Below are 6,869 nucleotides of genomic sequence, written 5' to 3' on the forward strand. Positions count from 1 at the left end.
GCTCCTACAGGTATCCTCAGTGCTTTCTGATTACCTCAAGGAAACACAACGGGAGGAACAGGGCCCTTCCGTGGAGGCCCTTTGGGGCACAGGGACCTCTGCGTGGGATCTACTGGGTAAGTATGGCGGTACCTTAGGTAGGCCTCAGTGACCAAGGCTCTCTGGCTCACGCCTAGCTGTGTAAAGAAGTGTGGCAAACGTACGTACTGCTCCTCAGGCTGGGCCCACGGCCTAGCTTTCGCTTCTGTGAGAGTGCTGTCCCGAGTCTCTTCCCGGAGCCAGTCGTCAGCGCGGTGTCTTTTGGCACTGCAGTTCTCTTTCAGTCAAGGAGGCCGTGCGACTGGCAGAGGGAGTCTGCGCAGCACTGCCTTCGCGAGGCTCTTTGACGACTGGGGCATTCAACCCAGGCAAGCCAGAGAGCAGTACGTTGCCCTTGCTATGAATGTGAAGAGCTTTCTCCAGGGGCCTGTTTAGGCTAAGGTTCCTCAGAAGCCAGGAGCCGCCGTTCCGGCACGGAGAGAAGTCATCCCGCGAAATTGGCGAACCATCTCCTATCCTGTGTGCCCCCAGGAGCTTCGCAGAGTTAAGGCACTCCGGGGTGGAGTATGGCCTCCTGGAAACCACTGCACACCCAAGTCCCCCGACGTGAAACACTGGAACTTACCTTGAGGCCTGAGGTCACCTTTCGTTCGGCCGGAGCTGAACCTGTGGTGCCGTGGGAGGAGTTCCTAGAAAGGGATTGCCAGCACGGTTTTCGCTTTGGGAGAACACGCAGCCTCGGCCCACAACGACAATCCTGCCGTGCAGAGACGTCGGGCCGCTAGTGCTGTTCAGGCAGCTTTGAAGCCAAGCGCAAGGCGCCTCCAAACGGGGAGAAAGCGTACTCTCCCCTCCGCGTCCCACGTTCAAGCTGAATGACGCAGCGTGTTTCTCGGAAGGCTCTGCCGAGCTATCTAGTACAAGGGAGAGAGTGCCTGCCTCTGCTGAGAAAGGTTTTGACGTGGGGATTGCTGGACGTGAGGAAGAGCGTTCCCCAGGCCGTGCAAAGTTGAGGCCTTGGTGATTCTGGATGGTCCCAAGGGTCCAGCATTGTCCCTGGGAAAGCTGTCCTTTTCCCTCTTTTTCCGGCTGGAAGTACACCTCTGGCATCCGGCTGCCGGTCGGCGACGTCCTGGGGGAGACGCCCTGGTTTCACTTGTGGCGCACACTGGTGTTTCTCAGAAGAGCCCAAATTCCTCCCTGCGGGCGGGTGGGGGGCTTGGCACACCAGCATGGAATGTAAGGCTGTTTAGAACTGCGTACCTTGAGGCCGTGTGAAGGCCGCACGAACGAGAGCTTTCGAGCGAACAGGGCAGCGCTTCGCCATCACCGTTGCACGTTCACGGAGCTTAGTCAAACGAACGCATTTCCCTTCCTGGGGCTCAAACACGGCCGAGGAGTTGGAAGGCATACAGTGAGTGCCCTTTGACAGTTGTTACAACGAACGTGAGTGCACAGTGTCTCGTGAAATACCTTCCACGGTTGAAGCATTCCGTTAAGGCATGCCCCTCCGCTCCCTCGGGCACTCCGAGGTGTTACTAACGGGGGAAACCTGGACTTTTGCTTGAGGCCGGGGTGGGGCGGGGGGACTCACAATTCTCCTGCCGGCGAGCTCCAGAGCGCTCCTGCTGAAGCTCCCAGCAAGGAACGGAGAGCAGCAGGCCTCGCACGAGTCAACCCAGACTTCTTCTGTCACGAGTCAACTCAGACCTCTTATGTGAGGCCTTCCGGCAGCAAAGAGAAGGTGCGCGCGAGGAGTGTGCTTCAGGCAGCTTAGGACCCGCCACCGTCTCGTCTACCGCGGAGGGGAATCAGGTTTGGCCAGGGTCGCCCAGCTTCATACCTGAGCTCCTACAGGTATCCTCAGTGCTTTCTGATTACCTCAAGGAAACACAACGGGAGGAACAGGGCCCTTCCGTGGAGGCCCTTTGGGGCACAGGGACCTCTGCGTGGGATCTACTGGGTAAGTATGGCGGTACCTTAGGTAGGCCTCAGTGACCAAGGCTCTCTGGCTCACGCCTAGCTGTGTAAAGAAGTGTGGCAAACGTACGTACTGCTCCTCAGGCTGGGCCCACGGCCTAGCTTTCGCTTCTGTGAGAGTGCTGTCCCGAGTCTCTTCCCGGAGCCAGTCGTCAGCGCGGTGTCTTTTGGCACTGCAGTTCTCTTTCAGTCAAGGAGGCCGTGCGACTGGCAGAGGGAGTCTGCGCAGCACTGCCTTCGCGAGGCTCTTTGACGACTGGGGCATTCAACCCAGGCAAGCCAGAGAGCAGTACGTTGCCCTTGCTATGAATGTGAAGAGCTTTCTCCAGGGGCCTGTTTAGGCTAAGGTTCCTCAGAAGCCAGGAGCCGCCGTTCCGGCACGGAGAGAAGTCATCCCGCGAAATTGGCGAACCATCTCCTATCCTGTGTGCCCCCAGGAGCTTCGCAGAGTTAAGGCACTCCGGGGTGGAGTATGGCCTCCTGGAAACCACTGCACACCCAAGTCCCCCGACGTGAAACACTGGAACTTACCTTGAGGCCTGAGGTCACCTTTCGTTCGGCCGGAGCTGAACCTGTGGTGCCGTGGGAGGAGTTCCTAGAAAGGGATTGCCAGCACGGTTTTCGCTTTGGGAGAACACGCAGCCTCGGCCCACAACGACAATCCTGCCGTGCAGAGACGTCGGGCCGCTAGTGCTGTTCAGGCAGCTTTGAAGCCAAGCGCAAGGCGCCTCCAAACGGGGAGAAAGCGTACTCTCCCCTCCGCGTCCCACGTTCAAGCTGAATGACGCAGCGTGTTTCTCGGAAGGCTCTGCCGAGCTATCTAGTACAAGGGAGAGAGTGCCTGCCTCTGCTGAGAAAGGTTTTGACGTGGGGATTGCTGGACGTGAGGAAGAGCGTTCCCCAGGCCGTGCAAAGTTGAGGCCTTGGTGATTCTGGATGGTCCCAAGGGTCCAGCATTGTCCCTGGGAAAGCTGTCCTTTTCCCTCTTTTTCCGGCTGGAAGTACACCTCTGGCATCCGGCTGCCGGTCGGCGACGTCCTGGGGGAGACGCCCTGGTTTCACTTGTGGCGCACACTGGTGTTTCTCAGAAGAGCCCAAATTCCTCCCTGCGGGCGGGTGGGGGGCTTGGCACACCAGCATGGAATGTAAGGCTGTTTAGAACTGCGTACCTTGAGGCCGTGTGAAGGCCGCACGAACGAGAGCTTTCGAGCGAACAGGGCAGCGCTTCGCCATCACCGTTGCACGTTCACGGAGCTTAGTCAAACGAACGCATTTCCTTCCTGGGGCTCAAACACGGCCGAGGAGTTGGAAGGCATACAGTGAGTGCCCTTTGACAGTTGTTACAACGAACGTGAGTGCACAGTGTCTCGTGAAATACCTTCCACGGTTGAAGCATTCCGTTAAGGCATGCCCCTCCGCTCCCTCGGGCACTCCGAGGTGTTACTAACGGGGGAAACCTGGACTTTTGCTTGAGGCCGGGGTGGGGCGGGGGGACTCACAATTCTCCTGCCGGCGAGCTCCAGAGCGCTCCTGCTGAAGCTCCCAGCAAGGAACGGAGAGCAGCAGGCCTCGCACGAGTCAACCCAGACTTCTTCTGTCACGAGTCAACTCAGACCTCTTATGTGAGGCCTTCCGGCAGCAAAGAGAAGGTGCGCGCGAGGAGTGTGCTTCAGGCAGCTTAGGACCCGCCACCGTCTCGTCTACCGCGGAGGGGAATCAGGTTTGGCCAGGGTCGCCCAGCTTCATACCTGAGCTCCTACAGGTATCCTCAGTGCTTTCTGATTACCTCAAGGAAACACAACGGGAGGAACAGGGCCCTTCCGTGGAGGCCCTTTGGGGCACAGGGACCTCTGCGTGGGATCTACTGGGTAAGTATGGCGGTACCTTAGGTAGGCCTCAGTGACCAAGGCTCTCTGGCTCACGCCTAGCTGTGTAAAGAAGTGTGGCAAACGTACGTACTGCTCCTCAGGCTGGGCCCACGGCCTAGCTTTCGCTTCTGTGAGAGTGCTGTCCCGAGTCTCTTCCCGGAGCCAGTCGTCAGCGCGGTGTCTTTTGGCACTGCAGTTCTCTTTCAGTCAAGGAGGCCGTGCGACTGGCAGAGGGAGTCTGCGCAGCACTGCCTTCGCGAGGCTCTTTGACGACTGGGGCATTCAACCCAGGCAAGCCAGAGAGCAGTACGTTGCCCTTGCTATGAATGTGAAGAGCTTTCTCCAGGGGCCTGTTTAGGCTAAGGTTCCTCAGAAGCCAGGAGCCGCCGTTCCGGCACGGAGAGAAGTCATCCCGCGAAATTGGCGAACCATCTCCTATCCTGTGTGCCCCCAGGAGCTTCGCAGAGTTAAGGCACTCCGGGGTGGAGTATGGCCTCCTGGAAACCACTGCACACCCAAGTCCCCCGACGTGAAACACTGGAACTTACCTTGAGGCCTGAGGTCACCTTTCGTTCGGCCGGAGCTGAACCTGTGGTGCCGTGGGAGGAGTTCCTAGAAAGGGATTGCCAGCACGGTTTTTCGCTTTGGGAGAACACGCAGCCTCGGCCCACAACGACAATCCTGCCGTGCAGAGACGTCGGGCCGCTAGTGCTGTTCAGGCAGCTTTGAAGCCAAGCGCAAGGCGCCTCCAAACGGGGAGAAAGCGTACTCTCCCCTCCGCGTCCCACGTTCAAGCTGAATGACGCAGCGTGTTTCTCGGAAGGCTCTGCCGAGCTATCTAGTACAAGGGAGAGAGTGCCTGCCTCTGCTGAGAAAGGTTTTGACGTGGGGATTGCTGGACGTGAGGAAGAGCGTTCCCCAGGCCGTGCAAAGTTGAGGCCTTGGTGATTCTGGATGGTCCCAAGGGTCCAGCATTGTCCCTGGGAAAGCTGTCCTTTTCCCTCTTTTTCCGGCTGGAAGTACACCTCTGGCATCCGGCTGCCGGTCGGCGACGTCCTGGGGGAGACGCCCTGGTTTCACTTGTGGCGCACACTGGTGTTTCTCAGAAGAGCCCAAATTCCTCCCTGCGGGCGGGTGGGGGGGCTTGGCACACCAGCATGGAATGTAAGGCTGTTTAGAACTGCGTACCTTGAGGCCGTGTGAAGGCCGCACGAACGAGAGCTTTCGAGCGAACAGGGCAGCGCTTCGCCATCACCGTTGCACGTTCACGGAGCTTAGTCAAACGAACGCATTTCCTTCCTGGGGCTCAAACACGGCCGAGGAGTTGGAAGGCATACAGTGAGTGCCCTTTGACAGTTGTTACAACGAACGTGAGTGCACAGTGTCTCGTGAAATACCTTCCACGGTTGAAGCATTCCGTTAAGGCATGCCCCTCCGCTCCCTCGGGCACTCCGAGGTGCGACTAACGGGGGAAACCTGGACTTTTGCTTGAGGCCGGGGTGGGGCGGGGGGACTCACAATTCTCCTGCCGGCGAGCTCCAGAGCGCTCCTGCTGAAGCTCCCAGCAAGGAACGGAGAGCAGCAGGCCTCGCACGAGTCAACCCAGACTTCTTCTGTCACGAGTCAACTCAGACCTCTTATGTGAGGCCTTCCGGCAGCAAAGAGAAGGTGCGCGCGAGGAGTGTGCTTCAGGCAGCTTAGGACCCGCCACCGTCTCGTCTACCGCGGAGGGGAATCAGGTTTGGCCAGGGTCGCCCAGCTTCATACCTGAGCTCCTACAGGTATCCTCAGTGCTTTCTGATTACCTCAAGGAAACACAACGGGAGGAACAGGGCCCTTCCGTGGAGGCCCTTTGGGGCACAGGGACCTCTGCGTGGGATCTACTGGGTAAGTATGGCGGTACCTTAGGTAGGCCTCAGTGACCAAGGCTCTCTGGCTCACGCCTAGCTGTGTAAAGAAGTGTGGCAAACGTACGTACTGCTCCTCAGGCTGGGCCCACGGCCTAGCTTTCGCTTCTGTGAGAGTGCTGTCCCGAGTCTCTTCCCGGAGCCAGTCGTCAGCGCGGTGTCTTTTGGCACTGCAGTTCTCTTTCAGTCAAGGAGGCCGTGCGACTGGCAGAGGGAGTCTGCGCAGCACTGCCTTCGCGAGGCTCTTTGACGACTGGGGCATTCAACCCAGGCAAGCCAGAGAGCAGTACGTTGCCCTTGCTATGAATGTGAAGAGCTTTCTCCAGGGGCCTGTTTAGGCTAAGGTTCCTCAGAAGCCAGGAGCCGCCGTTTCCGGCACGGAGAGAAGTCATCCCGCGAAATTGGCGAACCATCTCCTATCCTGTGTGCCCCCAGGAGCTTCGCAGAGTTAAGGCACTCCGGGTGGAGTATGGCCTCCTGGAAACCACTGCACACCCAAGTCCCCCGACGTGAAACACTGGAACTTACCTTGAGGCCTGAGGTCACCTTTCGTTCGGCCGGAGCTGAACCTGTGGTGCCGTGGGAGGAGTTCCTAGAAAGGGATTGCCAGCACGGTTTTCGCTTTGGGAGAACACGCAGCCTCGGCCCACAACGACAATCCTGCCGTGCAGAGACGTCGGGCCGCTAGTGCTGTTCAGGCAGCTTTGAAGCCAAGCGCAAGGCGCCTCCAAACGGGGAGAAAGCGTACTCTCCCCTCCGCGTCCCACGTTCAAGCTGAATGACGCAGCGTGTTTCTCGGAAGGCTCTGCCGAGCTATCTAGTACAAGGGAGAGAGTGCCTGCCTCTGCTGAGAAAGGTTTTGACGTGGGGATTGCTGGACGTGAGGAAGAGCGTTCCCCAGGCCGTGCAAAGTTGAGGCCTTGGTGATTCTGGATGGTCCCAAGGGTCCAGCATTGTCCCTGGGAAAGCTGTCCTTTTCCCTCTTTTTCCGGCTGGAAGTACACCTCTGGCATCCGGCTGCCGGTCGGCGACGTCCTGGGGGAGACGCCCTGGTTTCACTTGTGGCGCACACTGG

The sequence above is a fragment of the Tursiops truncatus genome, unplaced genomic scaffold (assembly GCF_011762595.2).
Source record: "Tursiops truncatus isolate mTurTru1 unplaced genomic scaffold, mTurTru1.mat.Y mat_scaffold_197_arrow_ctg1, whole genome shotgun sequence".
NCBI classification, from domain to species: Eukaryota; Metazoa; Chordata; class Mammalia; order Artiodactyla; family Delphinidae; genus Tursiops; species Tursiops truncatus.